The sequence below is a fragment of the Carlito syrichta genome, unplaced genomic scaffold (assembly GCF_000164805.1).
Source record: "Carlito syrichta isolate Samal-C Ts95f unplaced genomic scaffold, Tarsius_syrichta-2.0.1 Scaffold313876, whole genome shotgun sequence".
NCBI classification, from domain to species: Eukaryota; Metazoa; Chordata; class Mammalia; order Primates; family Tarsiidae; genus Carlito; species Carlito syrichta.
This window is the reverse complement of record NW_007257972.1, coordinates 294,743-317,684: the sequence shown is the minus strand read 5'-3', so window position 1 is coordinate 317,684 and position 22,942 is coordinate 294,743. Positions and strand designations below refer to the sequence as shown.

General features: G+C 41.0%; 1 protein-coding gene across 2 annotated transcripts in view; it reads right to left on the bottom strand.

Annotated features, from left to right (window-relative positions):
* DNM3 (dynamin 3) overlaps window positions 1-22,942 on the bottom strand; it is a 440,346-nt gene that overhangs the window by 166,987 nt on the left and 250,417 nt on the right. The window lies entirely within an intron of this gene.

Genomic DNA, 22,942 nt, shown 5'->3' with positions numbered 1-22,942 from the left:
GGAGACTCTAGTGATCTCAACATATGACAGGGGCCATGCTCAGGAAGGGTTCTGAGATGGGGGAAAGCACATGGCCCTCCTTTCTTCCCCCCATGCGGGTTCCCTAAGATGTTTGTAAATGTTAGTTTGATATTAAGAATTTAGCCATCTGTTAATATTTAACAAAAATGTTCTGGTCCTAATTCAGTGAGAAATGCCAGATGGATTTCATTTCATGTTTTATTTGCAGCCTAAGCACTTTTGATTGCCAGTGCTGGCAGGGGAGTGGAAGCACAAAGACCCCAGTATGAAATATCCTCCATAAACTAGGATAAAGCACAGAAAACGCGTCCCTCATTTGGGTCTAGAATCAAATATGAACGCTGAAAAAAATTATTCCACATAACTGTTGAACTCTTTGGGAAAAAAAAGAATCCATTAGAAGTGTACTGATACTAGAATAAATTCTCTTTTAAAATGAAGTATTTAGGAAGAATATGATCAGTGGAGTGGCGAGGCCTGCAAATGGCACTGACTTAGTCCTAGTAAAACACATCAGATGCCAGAGAATTATTGGAAACACTTACTTTTAGGGACTGGTAGGGGTAATATCACTGTATGTATAAATGCCTAACAACCAGGATAATAGGAGAGAGCCAAATACTCAGCTTAAGAAACCTAGTAAATACTATTACCAGGGCTGTGTTATCACTGCCCTTGTAAACTGTAGTCCTCTGTCTGGTCCCAGGTTACATCTCTGGTGCTACTTCTGAGAAAGAACAGGGCTAAACTCCAGAGGAGGAGAGCATAGGGACTCTTAATGTCCATGGGAAATACATGCACCATACAAATATATTTGGCATAAATCATTTTGCTACTACAGTACATAGACTACTTCCTTGAGAATTTGTGGTTCAGCAGCATGGAGCAGAACTCTTCTGTGTTTCCTAGCCAGTGTGTGACTGCCATGTTGTATTGCAGGGAATATCATTGCCTTTGCCACTTCCTACTCCTAAATTATCCAGAAAAAAAGTTGGTCAGAGCACATAAGAATAGCAAAAGGGGGCATCCTATTTGGCCACAAAAATAAAGCAATGTGAAACAGATGACTGAAATGGTGAAGGAAGCTGCTTAGAGAACAAAATGGCTGTCCTGGCAGACAAGGTCTCCAAAGAAAAGAAGAAACATACAAAAATGATTGGGAGTGGGAACAGTCTAAGGATAAACATGAAAATGCAAAGCATTAATATTTCTTGTACAAAAGTTAAGGATATATTAGCAAACACAAGGGTATTCTAAATAGCAAATACATAACTTAAGTAAATGAAGTATCATAGTTGAGTCCAACTTGCTCAAAACACTTGTCAAACTATTTTAAGGCAGAATTCTAAAAGGAAAAATCTAGATTGAATAAAAATCTGTCCAATACATAATCAAATGAAAATGCTTGAGATCCAGGGAACATTTATTTATTGAATGTTTTTCAATACCCTAAATTTAAGCAGCTGGATCTCTTAAGTGCACCATCCTGTTCAACCTTTTGAAATGATGGATTTGCCTTTTAATAGGAAATCTGCATTTCATTGTAAAGATGGAACACAATGTCCTTGGCTTGTTTTCTGTAGAAGTAGAAAGGCTCCCTTTTGTATTGCATTCTTTAGCATACATTGAAGAACAAAACTCTAGCAAGTTGACGTCAGATATTAAACACTGGAAAAATACACACACATATGCAGACTAGGGAACATGAAAAACTCAGTACTCATTTCCAAAGTACTTAATGTCATTTATTCTAGGTTTTGAGGACACATTGCTAAATTATTTCATAATCAAAAATTTTAAGACTGACAATGGAGGAAGAAAAAGTATTCAGATGGATTTGTTTAATTAAAGTTGTAAGACAAACATAATTAAATGAGACAGCAGCAACTCAAAGCAATGAAACAGTATATCCTGGATATTTCTTTAAAAAATCCTGGAGCTTTTGGGAAAGAATAATGTTCTGCTAAAAGAACATCCTGAACCTAAAATAGCTAAAATACACAAAAGAAATAGAGAAGGAAAAAGGATATGCAGAATTATAATTTTCAAAATACAGTGAGTCTTAGCACCAGCTTAATTAAGAAATTTGCTAAATAATCTTTGTCAGTTCTATTAAATTGTCTAATAATGAACTGTCCACTATGGTAGCCACCAACCACAGGCAGCTACTGAGCACTGGTAATGTATCTAGTAATCTCAGTTTAGGGATGAGCTATAAATGTAAAATTGGCACCAGGTTTCAAAAACATTTTTAAAAATGTATACTATCGTACTATTACACTTTTATTGAGTATATGTTGAAATGATATTTTGAATATATTGGAGTAAACAAAGCATTATTGAACATGATTCACCATTTGTTTTTTGGCTGCTAGATTATTTTATTTTTTTATTTTATTTATTTATTTATTTTTGAGCTGGAGTCTCACTCTGTCACCCAGACTGGAGTGCAGTGGCCGCTCCTGGCCACCGCAGCCTCGACCTGCTGGGCTCCGGCGATCCTTCCGCCTCAGCCTTCTGAGTAGCCGGAATTACAAGGCATGCACTACCACGCCCGGCTGATTTTTTGATTTATTGTAGAGATGAGGTCTCACCAAGTTGCCCAGGCGGGTCTCGAACCCACGGGCTCAGGCAATCCACTCACCTCAGCCTCCCAAAGCGCGGGATTACAGGCTTAGCCACCAAGTCCGGCTTGCTAGATGATTTTAAATGACATGTGGTTTATATTAAATATCTATTGACAGCATCAAACTCCTCGTGTACTTATCTCTTTCTTTCACCCCATCCATTCAAACAATTTTTCTTCTGACCTCCCTGTTCCTGCTAACAGGTTTACCCTTCATTCTCCCAGTCACCCAGTGTGAGACCGCACTCTCATTGCTGACTTCTTGTCTTTCCCACCTCCTTTGTAACACCAGGAGTTTGTTGCCCGTCCTTTGAAGAATTTGTCCTAGTTCCCCTCATTAGACATTCCCACCACATTGTTCCAAGTCCCTGGCATCTCACAAGCATGTGGTCATAAATGGTCACCTGTCTAGTCTCTCTGCCTTCCAATGTCTAAAACATAAACAGGGAAGGCGATTTTTAAAAACTACTTTGTCAAATTCATTACAATACTTCAAAACTTTCAATAGCTTTTGATGATTTATAAAAGAAAATCCACACAGCTCCTCAATGTGACATTTTAAAACGCCTACAAATTGGCCCAATCCTGATTTGTCAATAGCTTCTTTTCTCCTCCATAGAAGTCTCTGTTTCAACCAAATACATCTTTGCCAACAGTCTTTTCCCAACTTAAGAAACTCTTTTGCCAGGCGCAGTGGCTCAAGTCTGTAATCCCAGTACTTTGGGAGGCCGAGGCGAGAGGATTGCCTGAGTCCGCGAGTTCAAGATCAGCTTGGGCAACATGGTGAGACCTCGTCTCTACAATAAATCAAAAAATTAGCCAGGCATGATAGCACATGCCTGTAGCTCTGGCTACTTGGAAGGTTGAGGCGGAAGGATCACCGGAGCCCAGCAGGTTCACGCCGGGATGGCCGTGAGCATGCCACTCCACTCTGGCCTGGGCAATGGAGTGAGACTCCAACTCAAAAAAAAAAAAGAGAAAGAAAAAGAAACACTTTCAATTCCTCCCTACCATGATAATGTTTACTATTTAGAGTTTAGCTCAACTTCTACCTTCTGTGCAAAAAGTTTTCCCAAGCTTAACTATTTGTCTGTCTGTCACCTCCCTCCATCTCTCTCCTTTCAATTGATACAATAGATATTGTTTATTCTGTTCATTTTGAACTATATCTTATGTGAGACATCATTTTATAAATGCTTTACATTCAGAAATTTGTTTGAAGGTTGTTCATTTGTTTGAAGATTATTCAGTCAATTTTATTGTTTAAGTGGGTTACATTTGCAAGGAAAAACAAAAAAGTAGAAAATGTCTTTGCAATAAACAAATAAAATTTTATTGGGCTGATGCACAAATTCATAGCATTTTCCCCTTGCCTGGGGAACGCAAATGTCGCATGATGGTTCATGTTACTCACAGTGCATCACATTTGCCAGTTCTCAGGCTGACTGATGTGGATCATCATAGATTAAAGCATTTAAAGAGTCTTCATCAAGGCTGGATGATCTTTCTGAACATGGAGAATTACTCAGGTCAAAGTGGTCCTCTTTGAAATGACAATATCATTTTCTCTTCATGTTTTCCCTGATGGTATTCTCCCCATACACAGCACAAATGTTTCCAGCTGCCTCCACTGCCTTTACTACTCTGTTAAACTCAAACAAGAATATGTCGGAAGTGTTCACATTTTTCCACTAGACACTCCATCTTTTTTAGTCCACAAATAGCACTTTCTTTAAATCTGCAAAATGTGAGGCATATTCACAAGCAAAACATTGTCGCTCCAAATGATAAATGACAGACGATAAGCTTCCAACACAGCAGTGTTGAAATGCCAAAACAAACGCTACGAACTTATGCATCAAACCAATATATTTTAAACATTTTATCTTGAATAGACATTTTGAAAAAAGCACTAGAAAGCACTAGCAAAAGAAAGGAACCTCTGCATATTTTCAAATGCTTCAGAGGATGGCATCACTGATTCAGCATCATTCTGTTCTTCACATTTAAACATAGTACCTTTCCTTTCCTCAATGCTGGAAGATCACCAGCATTATTTGTATGGGAGGCTTCCAGGATAACAGAGAAGGAACATGAGGGTGCTAGTGTTCTTTCCATGAAGTAACTTGAGAGGAGTCAGAAGAAGTGGGAGAAAGCGGACAAGCCAAGAGAGAGTGCTCTGTGTGCGAGAGTGCTGAGAGGTGGCAGTAACGACATGATGAGTCTTGAAAGGCAGAGGACTCAGGAGGAGGAAGTGGGAATTAGGGAAAGGCCACAGTATGTGTTCACTGACCTTGAAAAGAAACAAAGAGTCAATGAGAGACATATGTAGGTGGGGCGAGTGCCTAATGCTGGGATCTGGTTAGTAGAGCAACATCAATGTAACTTGGGTGCTGGAAGGCGCTCCAGTGGGTAGGAGCAGAGGCATGGGCGTGTGGAGGAACAGCTCCTGCACATGGCAATTCAGATACAGGGAGTTTTATAACTCGGATTGTTTGAGGGGTCTTGATGTGATGACACATTTCATCATTTTATTTGTGCATACTTTTTTAAATTAATAAGGCAACAAATCCTTCAAGTGTAAGAGCCTGAGTCCTTCTTCACTTCTATATATTATAATGCCTAGCATAATTTTGGGCATAGACATTTACACAGCATATGTTATAAATATCATTGACCTGATTTGAGAATGTCTGATAATCAAAGCCAAGTTTTGTGTTTTTTTTTTTTGAGTTGGAGTCTCACTCTGTTGCCCAGACTGGAGTGCAGTGGTCGCTCCTGGCCACTGCAGCCTCGAACTGCTGGGCTCCAGCAATCCTTCCGCCTCAGCCGAGTAGCTGGAATTACAGGCATGCACTACCACACCCAGCTGATTTTTTGATTTATTGTAGAGATGAGGTCTTGCTGCCCAGGCGGGTCTCGAACCCGCGTGCTCAGGCAATCCACTCACCTTAGCCTCCCAAAGGCGCGGGATTACAGGCTGAGCCACCAAGCCCAGCTAAAGCCAAGTATTTATTGAGATATTTGATTATCACATATATTTGAGAATCAAATAAAAACTCTATGATAAAACTATATAAGATGCTTAACTGGCATTGCTTTTGACTACAAAGTATTTACAGAGTCTAGGTTAACTCCCATGTGTATTTCTCTCTCTCCCTTTGTGTTGTTTCTATTTGCTAGAAACGCCTTCTTTCCTGAAAGAAGGCAAGTAGTACTTGTGGCCATAAAATTTATGTCGAGTGCCATCTCCTCCATGAAGATCATTCTAATTACAACATGTCATATTTTGCTCTCTTCTATAGCTCTCAAATTTTCCACAACTTTTGTCATAGGCTATCTGGGATTTGCTAGTCATCATTTATGTTTTGCTTGCCTTTTCAAGTATAGATTGGAAGTTCCTTGAGGCAAGAGTTGTGTCATAATTCTTTTGTGTTTACACCTGTTATTATACTGGTGCATATTCAGTTGTTGCTTAATAAACATTTGATTACTTATTATGCATAATAAATAAAATTCCAACATGATGAGTCTACCTATACCATTATGTTAAAAATTATTCAACAAGATGTGTTTAAAAACTTATTTTAAAATATTTTTTCCATTGAGGTAAAATATACATATAAAATTTACCACGTTTACCATTTTGTTAGTGTACAGTTCAGTGGTAATAACAACATTTGTGTTCTTTTTTTCCTCCCTTTGCTTTCCTTCCCTTCCACCCTTCTCAGTCTTTGGTAACCACCACTCTACCCTCTATTTTCACAAGATCCACTTTTTCAGTTCCCACATATGAGTAAGCACATTTGATATTTGTCTTTCTCTGCCTAGTTTATTTCAATTAACATAATGACCACCAGTTCCATCCATATTGCTACAAATGACAAGATTTCATTCTTTTTTTATGCTGAATAATATTCCTTTGTGTGTATATACCATATTTTCTTTACACATTTATCAGAATGATGGGCACTTAGGTTGAGTCCATATTTTGGCTACTGTGAATAGTGCTGCAATAAACATGGGAGTGCAGATATCTCTTTGATATACTGATTTCCTTTCTTTTGGATATATATCCACCCATAGAACTTCTTGATTATATGGTTTCGTTTTTTGAGGAACCTCCATACTGTTCTCCATAGTGACTATACCAATTTATATCCCCAGGGCATACCTTAGGCCACAAAATAAGTCTGAAAATCTTTTTTAAAAAATAGAAATCATTTCAAGTATCTTTTCTGACTACAGTGAAATAAAACTAGAATTCAATAACAAGAGGAACCTCAGACAATACACAAATACATCGAAATTAAACAACAAGGTTCTGAACAACCAGTGGGTCAATGAAGAAATTAAAAAGGAAATTTAAAAATTTCTTAAAACAGGCCGGGCTCGGTGGCTCAGCCTGTAATCCCACGCTTTGGGAGGCCAAGGTGAGTGGATTGCCTGAGCCCGTGCGTTCGAGACCGCCTAGGCAACTTGGCAAGACATCATCTCTAAAATAAATCAAAAAATTAGCCGGGTGTGGTAGTATGCACCTGTAGTTCCAGCTACTTGGAGGGCTGAGCGGAAGGATCACCAGAGCCCAGCAGGTCAAGGCTGCAGTGGCCGGGAGCATGCCACTGTGCTCTAGTCTGGGCGACAGAGTGAGACTTCAACTCAAAAAAAAAAAAAAAAAAAAAACAATTCTTAAAACAAGTGAAAATAATATAACATACCAAAATCTATGAGATACAGCAAAATTGGTACTAAGAGGAAGGTTTACAACAATAAATGCCTATGTCAAAAATGTAGAAAGACTGCAAATAAGCCACCTAATGATGCACCTCAAGAAGCTAGAAAAGCAGGAACCAGTCAAACCCAAAATTAGTGGAAGGAAAGAAATAATAAAGAACAGAGCAGAAATACATGAAATTGAGACTAAAAAACAACATGGACAATCAATGAAATGAAAAGTTGTTTCATTGAAGATAAACAAAATTGACAAACTTTTAGGTAGACTGAGAAAATAAGAGAGAAGACAGAAATAAAAAATTTGAAATGAAAAGAGACATAACAAGTAAGACCTCAGAAATAACAAAGAATCATTAGAGAATATTATGAACAGCTACATGCCAACAAACTGGAAAACCTAGAGGAAGTGGCTACGTTCCTGGACACACAACCTATGAAGACTGAGCCATGAAGAAATAGAAAAGCTCAACAAAATAATGATGAGGAACGAGACTAAAGCTGTAATAAAGAGTCTTCTGTCAACAAAAAACCCAGGATCTCATGACTTCACTGCTGAATTCTATAAAAACGTAATTTAGTGCTTCAAGTATTGATTTTAAATGCACTTACAATGTTTCATATCATATAGTTTGTATCATATAGTTTGCTAGATGAAGTTTTACTAAGCTAAACCAATATACCTGATTTGATTAAAACAAACCTCAAGCCGGGCTCGGTGGCTCAGCCTGTAATCCCGCGCCTTTGGGAGGCTGAGGTGAGTGGATTGCCTGAGCCCGCGGGTTCAAGACCCGCCTGGGCAGTGAGACCTCATCTCTACAATAAATGAAAAAATCAGCCGGGCGTGGTAGTGCGCACCTGTAATTCCGGCTACTCAGAAGACTGAGGCGGAAGGATCGCCGGAACCCAGCAGGTCGAGGCTGCGGTGGCCGGGAGCGGCCACTGCCCTCCAGTCTGGGCGACAGAGTGAGACTTCAACTCAAAAAAAACACAAAAACCTCAAATACATAAAGATACTGTAACAATCTAATATACTTCAAAACAATACAAAAACGAAACCAAGCAGACATTCTGCTCTTGGGGTATATTAAGTGATAAAAAGTTTCCAAACACAGTAGGGCATAAAAGAGATTAGTCTAGAAGAATAATTAGAAGAATAAAATGATACGAAAAAGCCAGAAATGGCACCAGATATATATATATTTTAAATATGCACTAATGGCACTAAATTTGTTTTTAAAATATGTGTATTTATTATTCTTCTTTACTGGCTTGTTCTAGCATTTTAAAACATAACATCTTTCCCAATGTGCCATGACAGACTAATGGAGAATGGTCCACATTGCTGGGGAAAGCTGTGCTTCACCAGAATCAGGACTCTTACTTTTGACCGCTCCTCATACTCCCATGATAATGTTCCTTGCAGATTCTCTGTAATTCTATGTGCCACAGTGTATACTCCTAACTTGTTAACTGTCTCTTGTCCTACTGGAAAACTGATGTTTATTGTTCTCTCTCAGTGCTGCCAACCCGCTGGCAGTGAATGGATCATTCCTAGGACACACATGCACCAACAATATGTGTGGACCACATGGGCAACGCCACTGTGCCAGCCAGACATGACTGTGCCAAGAACTTGGTCCAAAGACACGGCAGTAGCTCATAGACTAGCTCAAGTTGAAGATTCCTCATCTAGGGGCCATGAATGTTTTTGCAGAAAACTGAAAACTCATGAAGTACAGTGGGAGCACTCAAGTATTATAATTTGCTTGTTGCTCAAGAGATAATAATGTTGATCAATATTTTTTCTAACAAAGTTTTCTTGTTTGTTTGTTTGTTTTTACTTGATGTATTGTGGCCAGAATAGTTGCAAGCAGGGAAACTGGAGACAGCATCCTGGGTTTCTGGCAGGGACCAAGGCCAAGAACAATGTGATGGCTCCATGTGCTAATCCCAGCCCTCTGTGCTAGGAATAACTGACATAGCAGTTATGAAGCATACGCATTCATCCCTCTCTCCACCATCCCCCCTCCATTTTCTGAGACACTGGATCGCCAGTTAGAGCAGATTCAGGCTCTTCACCATACCCACAGCACCACCCATGAGACTCCTGCTTCCAAGGAAAGTCAATGAATTTTCACTTTCCACACAGAACAAATCCAATCATATCTTCTTATCTTTATCTACACTGTCTCCTCTACTAGAAATATCTTTACCTACGTGACACTCTGCTTCTCGTTGCCTCCAAATTCCTGCTAAAGATTACATCATCTAGCTCAGGCTTAATTTGTATTTTTTCTAGAAGTATTATAGGTCTTATCTCCTGTCTTCTTTTCTTTCCCCATCCCACTTGCAGACTTATTTTTTTTATTGCTAGAATTCTTTAAGGAAAAAAATTCTGTCAAAGTCCCATATATTAAATAGACTAAAAAGTGGAGCTCCTCTAATGACAGCAGAGGCAGGGCCATTCAGACTCATGCTCTCATTTTGCTATTGCTGCCAAGACATCCCCAAGAAGTGTAGTTGGGCTGGATACAAGCAACTAGATCATAGGCCTGGATGTCCAGATCCCTCTTCTGCAGCCTGACTCAGTGCTGCTCTTATCCTCCAAGTATTCCACAGAGACTCTGCTCTGTTCCTGGAACCTGATGCTCTGCCTTGTGCCTCTAGGTCTTCTATGTCAAGTAGCTCTAGATATCTAGCTCCCTGTGACTTCTGATGGAGCAAACACACCTCCCAGAACAGTGCGTGCCATTCACCGAGTCTTCTGGTTCACGCTACACCTGCGATGTCCCACTTGCCTGACTGGGCACTTTGAGGCATTCCCCAAAACTCAGCCCAGCACACAGTGCTCTGAGCCATCATAAGCCCAACTGTGGACAGCATGGCAAGGGCCTCCATCACGGCCAGGATTCCTCACACCAGCCTGGTCCCTGATAGCATTCATGTGCTTGGTTGGCACTATTTCACTTTGGACTTTTGTCTTATTTTCTAAGTGTCCATATGTCTCACCTAAGTGTGTGTATGCTCTGCCGTTTCATCTACAAGATGAATTTGGAAGCGAATGAGTCATTCCATTACTATTATTACCTTTATACTTATAATTGTTGTTAATCATTCTATGTACCTACGCCCTCTGTTACTCTGTAACTGTGCTGTGACTTTGCTACCAAGTCACCGACTCTTTGAGAGAAAAAAACTGTTTCCTTGTTCATTTTGGTAGCATGGCAGACATTGAGCAAACACTTGTTGAATGAACATATGAACAGCCCTCTCATGGGTTGGCGTAATGCTTTGCCTAAATTAAGGACTCAGAGATGATGACTGACTTATAAAATAATCAAAGTATCAAAAACAATGAGAGGCTATAAAAACATTAAGAATCCCAGAATAGTAGTTCCATATGTTGTTGAAAACTAAAGTCTGGTGTTTATTGCTATTAAGAAATTATAATATAGAGATGTACAAGTATGAAATTCATAATATAAACTACCCATCTTTGTATTTTAATTCCTTGCTTTAATCAGAATTACATTGGAATAGTAAACAGCATCTGTGAACCAGCAGGTTGCTAGTAAATAGCGCTTTTTAAATACTTCCTCTTGAGCACTGAAGAAACTGCTAACGTCTGATGGGCTGTCCTAGTAGCCCCAAGGAAACGCCATGGTTTTGAAGCCATTGGCATCACGGCTGCCCACTCTGTGCTACTCAGATCCTGAATGCTACATGCTGCATAGCTCCACTGGGTGGGAGAAAGACAATCAGCCATGCTTGACAGTATCCCAGTTGGAGATAGAGATCCTGCTGTTTCCCTGACGCCTACCCACTCTTCCATCCAATTCAGTTTCCACATCCTCCAGGAAGCCCCTCTGGCCTTAAGAGCCCACCAGAAGCCTCCCTTCTTCATTCACATGGATTCTTGGGCAATACCACGTTTCTTTGCTTTTCTTAGCATATATTGTCCTGAATTTTCAGGTATATCTAATATCCTCAAAATGTGGACTCCCCTCTCTCCTCACTATAAAATGCACTTTATAATTTGAAAGTGAGAACTTTAAATATTTTGTTCTCAAATCCTTCTATTTAAGTTCTATATTTATTCTCATATTTAAAGAAATATTCATATGTGGGTATTTGCACATACAAGATTGGTAATGTACAGGACTGATAATAATGATAAGTATACTGAAGAATACATTCAAAGAACTTATGGCTAAGGATGGTAGACTAACCACATGCATACATCTCATCTCTTCTCCTTCCTGCAAACCCACCATGAGAACAGTAAAATAATTTTTAAAAGATATTAATCCACAAGGACTAAGGAAATAAGAGAGGAGAAAACAGTGGGGAATAAATTTTCAAAAGCTTTGGAGACGAGAAAAGACAGAGGAGCACTCATTGGCTTAGCATGAAGGCAGGGGTGATTCCCCAAGTACCTCCAGAGGAAGAGAATGGAGAAGCAGCCATCCAATTTGGGTTTTATCTTTGGAGGCACCTGGTATCCACACAAGTGTTTGCAGTTGTGAGGCTGGAGCAGTCGGACCGGGCACAAGTCCATACAGAGAAGTACACAGGACAACTGGCCACACAGGGCCACCACCACCCTTGGCAGGCCATTTCTAGCCCAGTTAGAGACAGGAGACTTTTTCCCAGGGAAATTATACCAAAGAAGTTTCAGGCTCAGAGATATCAGCAGAGTGGACAGCAAAGGGTGAGGCAGAAAGTCTGCATGCTGAGATGGCCCCCTCTTCTGCCCTGCCCCCAGATGCCAGCAGCTGGATGGGTTCCCTGTCTCTGCCAGGCAGAAGAGTGGACTCTTCTCTGGGGAACCCACAGACTCAGAGAAAACATCACATATATAAAACATTTCAATGAAAAAGCCAGTTTGCTGCCTGATACCTTATGGGGAGGTCATGTATTCTGCAAGCTCCTCCAACAGAGCATTTCCAAGCAACTCAATGTCACAAAATTAACAGATTAGACGTGCCAAGGCTATTAACTGGAGTGAATTCTGAAGATGGGCTGTCTCAACACTTATTCCAACTGCCTTGTGATGTCTGAGTTCAGTTCAAACCTCTCTTGGTCTTCCCAGTCTTGCTCCTGCAGCTAGAGTTCCTGATGCGATATTGTTTCTGCCATTCAGATGCACTTATGCCAGACTTTGATCAGGAGTCACATGGGAGACAGGCAGGGTGTGTGGCATGTGTTTTATTGGCCTGGATCACAGCAGTGGTGGTTGCTCAGAATCCAGAGGCTACATCACAGTGGTGACTTCCTGGCTGTGTAGCCTCTACACTCAGTGAGGTGGTAGCAGCAGCCCCAGTTCTGAAATTCTGTTTTGGGAACCATTCCTGGAAACCCAGCTTAGTTCTATAATTTTGTCCTCCCAGTGGTTCTTGGAGCTATTTATCCCATTTACTAAATTATTTTCCACTTAAACTAGTTAGAGTAGATTCTATCATTGGCAATTAAGAACTCATAAAATAAAGCCGGGCTCAGTGGCTCAGCCTGTAATCCCGCGCCTTTGGGAGGCTGAGGTGAGTGGATTGCCTGAGCCCGCAGGTTCGAGACCTGCCTGGGCACTTGGCGAGACCTCATCTCTACAATAAAATAAAATAAAAAATCAGCTGGGCATGGTAGCGCGTGCCTGTAATTCCAGCTACTTGGTAGGCCGAGGTGGAAGGATCGCCGGAGGTCGAGGCTGTGGTGGCCAGGAGCGGCCACTGCACTCCAGTCTGGGCGACAGAGTGAGATTTCAACTCAAAAAAAAAAAAAGAACTCATAAAATATAGTAGTAACATCTAGTCAACATATATTATTGTGCCTTAGCAAAAATGAATAGCTAGTAAGGCAGACTAGCAATACTTCATAACAATAACAAGAACTTACATGCATCAATTATTAGCATGTATGTGTGCTATATGTTTACACAGTTTTGAGTTTCCAGGGCTTTTTACTCAAGGAAAACACATTATACATATATGTGTGTGTGTGTGTGTGTGTGTGTGTGTGTGTGTATACTCACACACACACACACACACATATATATATAATGACATCCAAGAGAAATTTTCAATTGAAAATTCAAAGTATGGGTGGGGGGATAGCACACAAGCAACTTTGCAAGAAACAAAAGGCAACAGAAGAGAACAGAAAAAAGAAAAATTACTGGTGAATGCATGTTTATAAACTATACAAACTACCTCTATAACAGCAGCGTACCACATGGGTTAAATTTTCTTTACTAGTAAGCTCAGTACAGTGTTTTTTACTTTTTCAGTTACCAGGAACAACAAAAAAAATTTACTCAGCATGGCAAAACATGCTGCAAGCACTTTAAATTATCATATTTCAAATGCTTAATTGTCACATTTTCCTCATCTCTTTCTGTGTTCCAAGGCAATGCAATTTATATTTTTTAAAAAGGAAACTTTCTGGAATAGTGATTGGTTTACTTTGACAAAGGGTATATTAAAATGCAAAGAAATATCCTTCAACTCTGACTTATGTGGCTTCACATTAAATTACAAAGTAATTTTTTTTTTTTTTTTTTTGAGTTGGAGTCTCACTTTGTCGCCCAGACTGGAGTGCAGTGGCCGCTCCGGGCCACCACAGCCTCGACCTGCTGGGTTCCGGCGATCCTTCCGCCTCAGTCTTCCAAGTAGCCGGAATTACAGGATGTGCTACCATGCCTGGCTGATTTTTTGATTTATTATAGAGATGAGGTCTCGCTGCCCAGGCGGGTCTCGAACCCGCGGGCTCAGGCAATTCACTCACCTCAGCCTCCCAAAGGCACGGGATTACAGGCTGAGCCACCGAGCCCGGCTACAAAGTAATTTTAAGAGACCCCACAAACTCTGAATTACACTTACATTGTAACAACTTTCAAGTGCATATTAATCACACAGAATTTTGCATGTTAGCCTGTTGGCGTACTTGTCTTACATAAGAGTGTTATTCTGATTAAGTAGATGATATGTTTGTAAAAATTTCCACTTACTAAAAGCACCTTGTTTACAAATATAGCACAGTTTTTACTTCTCTGAGAAGATGGAGGTCAGAAAGGCATTGTACAAACAAAATCCCCTGATGAGTCCCAGAACTCAGAAGATGAATGATTTAAAGTTTCCCCCATCATTTGTACCAAGCTGCAAACAAAAATCAAGGCTGAATTTCCCCCTCTCTACCTATCACTTTGGCAAAGAAACACCCAAGCAGAGGCAGCATGAAGGACTGCATGGGTCTGCACACGCCACATATCCCAGAGGTTTTCTCAAGCATTAACTGTTGAACGGTGTTTTTTGTCTTTCCCCTCTACTGACAGTAACAGAATTCAGTGAGGTACATTCAGATTGGGAAATAGTGTCTTTGAAAATAGAGGGAGCAGCTCGTCCTTTGTCCTTTAGCTAAGAGCCCTCCTCCCTGAGCTCCAGGGAGTATGGGGCTGACCCCGGATGGAACAGGGAACCAGGCCCTTCCAAGCGCCTCCTGAGACTCAGCCTGGACTTAAGATGATATTTGGCTGGACCACTCCAAGCACAGCTGGTGGTCTGTGCACCACTGTTAGCCTGAGCATGCCTCCATGCAGAATTAGGACTTTGAGCGAGGGAAAAGAACTGGAATCATTCTCCTCCATCAATTCTAACCATGACTCCTGGCCTGCCCACTACTTTCTGGAGAAAGAGCGAAACAGGGTATGGGGGAAGGGGGAGAGAAAGAGAAAAGGAAGGAAGGAAAGAAAGAAAGAAAGAAGAAAGGAAAGGTTAGGGCAGAAGGAAGGCAGCAATAGAGGGTGAGCACTCAGGAGAGGGAGGTAACAAGGGACACCACAGGGGGAATTAGAGTCACCCAGAGCCAGAAGTGCCCTTAGCCTTCACGGTGCATTGCCTTGTTATTCTCAGCTTCCGAGAGACAAAGATCACTGAAGAGGACTCCCATGAGGGGCACTGCAGAGAGAGATAATGACACACGGCTTGGAGTTCACAACCCAGGGGCTCACACAGATCTCCACACTCGATGTGAAGTTGGCAAGTCTCTTGGTTCCTCTCTGCGTGGAGGTGATCGGCATGCCTCCTGGAGGGCGTGGCCATGACAAGGTCACGCACACATTTTGCATTCAGGGACTCCCAACACGTGTTTATTTCATTTTCCTTGGGGAAACTCTTAAGCCATCATCTTCCCACCGGTAAACCCAGCAAGGTGACCTCTCGTCACCATGTTTACAACAGTAAGCTTGACACTTGTAAGCTATGAACTGGAAGGGGAAAGTGGAAAGTTAATTACATGCCCAATGGATAAGCACACACTGAACATGAACAATAGCAAACCAGAAAGGTACACAGCAGCAAAATGAGAGCAACAACTTTAATTATTAAACTAGGCTTTGTTATTTGAGGAAGTGTCCAAGAGCTCCAGAGCTAGGGATTGTGTCCACAGCCACAGAGCGACGGAAGATGTGATGGAGGTGGAGAGGTGGCATCCATTCCTCTCCCCTGCTCCCACAGTGGAGGGCGCAGAAGAGATCAAGGAAAGCGCTCAGGGGAAAAGGCATGTTCTGAAAGTTATATATATATGCTTTAAATGAGCAAGGGTCTCAAGACTGCCTAGAAAGTTCATTATGTGGGAAAGGCTTGTTTTCTTCACCCTGGCCTCTTCCATCCAGGCAGCTTTGCTTTTCTGCTGGCCCCAAACCAAGATGGCCTGGGGCTGGTTGCTATTGTCGCGGTCTTGTTTCTAAGTTTCTCCCCCTGCTATGTCCCAGAATGTTCCCTTCTTACTCCATGTGTTCTGTATTACCAACTGGATCTAAGTACCACGGATGGGGTGTATGTGCTTACCTCTCTAGACTCCTGACTCTATTAGGCACCTGATTACACGCTGATTTATGTGGATAACATCACCTATCCTGTGTTCGTCACCCTAAGTTTTGTTTCATGCATAATAATATTTCTAATATATTATTGTCTGCTAGAGAACTCAATGTTGCTATTTTTCACAGATAATACATTTTCATTTAAACTGGCTCCTTCGATCTTTCCATCTAAACAGACTGAGTCATTCAAACACTTGAAACACCTGGCAGTGGAGAGATCCTTGGGTCAAGTCACTCTTAAATCACCCTAGTGGGTAGCTGCTCAGTTCAAGGCTGGACATGAAAACTCAGAGTGCTTCTCCTGGCCTTAAAGCAAAATGTTTGGGGCAGGGCTTCTCCAACTGGAGTCCTTTAACCGTGAGTTCTTGTGAGAATTAAAAAGAAATCTTGTGTTGACATTTATTAAAATTAGCAAGAGATTCTCTAAATTGTCTGAGGGACCTCTTTATAACTGAACACTGCCATTGAATTTTGGTGTCTGTGTTTGTGTCTGTGCCAAGAGGTAGTGATTTATGTGTAGTATGCTAATTTAAAAAAAGCAAGACAGACATCTATATGTCAGTTATGTGCTTTCTTCCAGTGGCATCACAGGGTCCTGGGTGGATGGAGGTTTCATGACAACAGGATAAAAGTGGCAGAGGATTGGTGGGATCACTGGGCAGCCCGGACATGTCAATCTTGAAAGAACCTGCCTGCAGCCAGAACATGTTCTTGTTGATGAGTTCATTATGTTTCCTAAAAGAACATCTTCTCTCACATTAATAGTGTCAATCAGCTAAAGTTTTCAGTAATATGGTTACGCTTGACTTTAACCTGTAATTTTGGCTTGCTTCTTTGATGTAGCACAAGCATAAAGTTTATATCATTGTAGATAAATGGAAAAAACCTCCAATTTTCTGTTTGTAAATACTCAAGTTATATTGTGAATAAAAATAATTTGTCTCCAGTCAGACTTCATGAGAACCCTTCCTTTAAAGGATATTTGCACATGGCTCAAGTTTGAGAAACACTGGTTTAGACAAGTATATTTGGAATTGTTGTAAAAGGGCTGATATATTCAAAATAGGTACAAATTACCTTGACTGAAAAATAATCTGGAGCAGAGCTTAGAAATTGTTTCAGTTTCTAACTGTCCTCAGTAAGACCCAGAGAAAAGTACAGCTCTGACCTCAGACCTGGGAGACCCAGGCCTGACTGGAGCTCACAAGGGCGTCCTTGGGGAGACTGTTTTCCTGCTCATGCTTCAGTTTCACCAGATGTAAAGCAGGGATACTAATACCCGATCTCAGTCCTTAAGTTGAAAAAAATAAAACAAATAAACCTAACTCTATGGGAACAAAGAGGCAATAGATGCAAAGGCATTTTCATCTTTTTAGGGGGAAAAGTACTATTTAAAAGAAGAACTCTTGAAAATATCTCAACAATATGTGCCTAATGCATACTGACACGTGTAATTGAACCTATGGTTCATTTTGCAACAAATTATTTGCTTCCTTTAAGAAGCTGGGTTGGTAAAATACTGAGCTGTGTGGCTCAAAACTATAGCTGTGGAAGAATTAGGGATACCAGAGAAAAGACACAATCATGTTGGACTTTACTAAAAGAAGAGGGAATGAGTGAAACAGAGGGAGAGGAGAACTCTGCAGAAAAGGTGGTACCAAGGGTAAGAAAAGATGCATCACACCCAGAAGTCCTTGAGCAGCCAATAGCGACTTTCACACCAAACCTTTTTACACAGGTTTCACACCAAACCTTTTTACATCAAACCTTTTTACACAAACCTATTCACACAGGAATAGCGACTTTCACACCAAACCTTTTTAATAACATAGAAAACATTCAGCACAGGCAAGACCAGACAAGTGAAGACCCAGGACATCTCAAAGAGAGATCAACGAAGAAAATGTAAACGGTGAACAGTGTCCCACTTTAGATGACAGTGTATACATTCCTCTTCCTCCCTCTGCCTTCTTCCCTACCCATTTCCTCTTCCTTTTCTCCTCTTCCTTCCTTACTTCTTCTAAGCTTAAATAGTTACTGGGTTATTTAAAACGAAAGTTCCAGATTCTCTTCTGATTTTTAGCTATCCATGTTAGCAAAGTAATAACATTCATTTAAAATAAAACTAGAGAAGTCAGAACTATCCTGCCTTTCTAGAAGTACCACCTCTTTTCCCTCCCTCTTATCCCTCAAAAAAAAATAATCTTCAGTTCTTTAAGTATAACAAAAACATTGTAGCACATTATTTGTGTAGGTTCATCTGGGAAGTCCTCCTTGATGTGACCTGTGACATGTCTCATTTAAAAGATTTTTGGGTGCCGGGCTCGGTGGCTCAGCCTGTAATCCCGCACCTTTGGGAGGCTGAGGTGAGTGGATTGCCTGAGCCCGCGGGTTCGAGACCCGCCTGGGCAGGCGAGACCTCATCTCTACAATAAATCAAAAAATTAGCTGGGCGTGGTAGCGCGCACCTATAGTTCCAGCTACGTGGAAGGCTGAGGCGGAAGGATTGCGGGATCCCAGCGGGTCAAGGCTGCGGTGGCCAGAGTGGCCACTGCACTCCAGTCTGAGCAACAGAGTGAGATTCCAACTCAAAAAAATAAAAAAGATTGCTGGGTTACTTTGTGGAGCTCTAGGTTGGGGGTAGGGGCAAGAGCAGAAGCAAAAACCAAATAGTTGCAGGAAAGAGACAATGGCCATTTCAAGTAGGATAGTATTTGAGGAGAAAAATGGTTGGGTTTGGAAACAGGTTTTGGAGTAGAACAGTGACTGGCAAATTATGGTTCTGAAGGCTAAATCTGCACTTGTCCTATGTTTGTATGGCTCCAATAGCTAAGAATGGCTTTTACCTTCTTAAAGGGTTATAAGAAGATGGAGGAAGAGGTGAAGGAGAAAGAAGTAAAAGGAAGAAAGGGGAAGTAGAAGAGGAAGAGAAAGGAGAAGATGAAGGGAAGGGAGAGAAATGATATGTGACAGAAACTATATGTAGTCTGTGAAGTCTAAAATGTTTACTCTCTGTCTCTTACATAAAAAGTATGATAATTCCTGGAGTAGAATCAACGTATTTTGAAATGGGAATGGATAGAGGGAAGGGCAAGAAAAAGAGGAACGAAGGAAAGCATCTATGTCTTCAGCTTGAGCAATAGGGTGATGGCCACAGCTGCTTCCTTATTCCAGTCAATCATACCTTCTCAGATGCTGTTGTAATTATTTTACCACCATATTTATTTACATGTATGTCTGTCTCCCCTCCTTGGCAGTGAACTCCTTAAGTAACTGTTATTTTTCTCCAGATTTACAGCACACAACTTTGTATACGACACAAGCTCCATAACCACTGAATAAAACTGAATTGATGATGTGTCAAATGCATTTTCAGTAGTACTGGTAACATTAACCTCTTAATGCCCACCTTTTTTTTTTTAATGTTTAAGAGTTTACCTGAATTGTACCCCACATCTTTAAAATTAAAAAAAAAAAGTTTATAAACCATTTTGTGACCCATCTGTTGGTACTAGAATAAGCCGCAATTTGATATTTCCCTTACAAGAAATTTGATTTTATGTTGATGTACTTACATATAAAATTTTAGGAACTATAAGCATTTTTGTTTTATTTTATGTGACTTGAAAGTTATCCTTTGGGGAGATGATTCTAAAAAAGGAAAAGGATGAAAAGAAAGACTTGCCAGTGGAAATGGAAGTGATGAGAAGTAAAGAAGATGGTGGGGGAGGAGCAAGATGGTGAGAAGCAGCTAGTGTAAGCCTCTCCCATTCTGAATCAAAATACAGAGAGTGCCTCTGCACTCAGAGGAACAAGACCAGGCTCCATGGTTCATCAGAGAACCAACAGCACTCACAGTGTGAAAAGAAGAAAAAACTCAATCAGCCTGGGTTGGAACTAGGCAAACTCATCCAGATCACTGCATAAACTATGAGAAGCCTCCAGACATGGAGTGGGGGGGGGGGGGAGTCCCCACAGCCCTAGCCATTGCGTAGGTTACCTGTGTACCTCCTTGGGGCAATATAGGTCAAGCAGAAAGCCCACAGCCCTCCTGGTAGCACCACCTCCTACTCTGGGGTCAACTGGCACAGCTGATATACTACCTCAGCTTTGGGGAAGTTCTGATCCCAGTCCTCTGCTAACATCACTGTCCAAGCCAACCTGGCCACTAGGGATGCCTTGAGCCTGTGCATGTACCCAGCACAGCACTGCAATAGTTGGCAATTGAAAAACTCACGACATCAAGGCTATTTACAGCCAAAGAAACCCTACAGGGTTTATATCATTCTCCTGCCAACCTCATTAGAGCTGGTTCTTGCACCCGTCACTGTGAACTCAGAGAATGAGTCAGCCCACTTTAACTCTACCAAACATTATTTCCCGTCCTTCAGGAGATTACAGCAAATCTCATGTCACTGCACATCTTGCAGACTAGTCCACAGTCTGAGGCATAGGAGAGCTTCTCCAGAGGGTCCTCCAGAGATGGTGGTGACCAATTCTCCTCAGACTCAACACCTGTGCCTTCCCCCCAACAGATCCCTTGCAGGCACTCCCCAGCACTAGTCCAAATTGTGGCAGCCCATAGGGTAGCTGGGCCCAAAAGAACCGTAGGACTCACAGACATTGGGCCCTCACAGATTGCCAGTCCTGGGGGAAGAGGGAGTGCACCACATCAAAGAAGCACCTCTTGGGATGGATAAATAAATAAAGCTAGAGTATAGGCATCTCTGTGTCACAGATCTCCCAGTCTGAGAGGAGTTTCCTTTAGCAGAGATGTAGACACAGTGCTGGGCTCAGTGGCAAAAGGCAGTGGTTCTGCCCCAGCAATCTAGAAGCCTGGGTGCTCATCAAAGGTCATGGCAAAGAGGACTTCTCCACCCCCACACCTACCACTGCAGACATTTGCCTCTCTCAAGGGAGCTCAGTATGAGTGCACTTGTTGATACCCTTTCTACCTTTTCCTATGAATCAAAGGTGTTATTGAGGAAGGGGTGAAAGTAACAGGTTTGGGAAATCTATTAGAGGAAATAATTGAGGAAAACTTCCCTGGCCTTGCTAGAGATTTAGACATCTGGATACAAGAAGCCCAAATAACCCCCAGAAGATTCACTGCAAAAAGATCATCCCGGCCGGGTTTGGTGGCTCAGCCTGTAATCTCATGCCTTTGGGAGGCTGAGGTGAGTGGATTGCCTGAGCCTGCAGGTTCGAGATCCGCCTGGGCAGCAAGACCTCATCTCTACAATAAATAAAAAAATCAGCCAGGCGTGGTAGCACATGCCTGTAATTCCGGCTACTCGGAAGGCTGAGGCAGAAGGATCGCCGGAGCCCAGCAGGCAAGACTATGGTGGCCAGGAGCAGCCACTGCACCCCAGTCTGGGCGACCGAGTGAGACTCCAACTCAAAAAAAAAAAAAAAATCATCCCTAAGGTATATAGTCATCAGGTTATGCAAAGCTAACATGAAGGAAAGAATGTTAAGAGCAGTGACACAAAAGCATCAAGTAACTTATAAAGGTAAACCTATTAGACTAACAGCAGACTTCTCAGCAGAAATCCAAAAGCCAAAAGGGATTGGGGTCCCATCCTTCAATATCCTCAAATATAGTAACTATCAGCCAAGGATTTGTAACCCACAAAACTAAGTTTCATAAATGAAGGTGAAGTAAAGTCTTTCTCAGATGAGCAAAAGCTGAGGGAATTTGACACCACTAGCCTGGCTCTACAAGAAATACTCAAAGGAGTTTTAAATATTGAAACAAAAGGTAGAAATACACCAGTAGAAAAACAATGGAAATCAAAGCTTACTGGGTTTACAGAACACCAACACAATAGAAAGATTAAAAAGCAACCAGGTAACAACCAACATGATGAATGGAACAGTACCTTGCATATTATTACTAACCCTGAATGTAAATGATCTTAACACCCCACTTAAAAGATCTGGAATGGCAGATTAAATTTTTTAAAAATGCAACCCAAATATCTGCTGCCTTCAAGAGACCCACTTACATAAACCCCCTAGAGACTAAAGGTAAAATAATGGAAAAAATATTTCATGCAAACAGAAACCAAAATGAGCAGGAGTAGCCATTCTCATATCAGATAAAACAGACTTTAAATTAACAACAGTGAAAAAAGACAAAGAAGTTTATTATATTATGATAAAGAGATCAACCCAATAAGAAAATATGACAATTTAAAATATATATGGACCTAATACCAGAGTTTCCAGTTTCACAATACAAATTCAACTAGACTTAAGGAAAGAGACAGACAGCAATACAATAATAATGGCAGACTTTAACAATTAGACATCATCAAAGCAGAACGTCAACAAAAAAACATAGGAGTTAAACTGGACCCTAGGACAAATGGACCTTACAGACATCTACTGAACATTTTACCCCAAAACTAAAGAAAAGATATTTTTCTCATCAGTACTTGGAACATATTCCAAGATAGCCCATATGATAGACCATAAACCAAATCTTAATAAATTTTTTAAAAATGAAGTCATATCAAGCACCTTCTCAGATCACAATGGAATAAAACTAGAAATCAACTCCAAGAAAATTTCTCAAAATCAAATACATGAAAAATAAACAATCAGCTCCCTAATGTCCTTTAGTCAACAATGAAATCAAGATGGAAATTTAAAAATTCCTCAAAATGAATGACAATGACACAAGT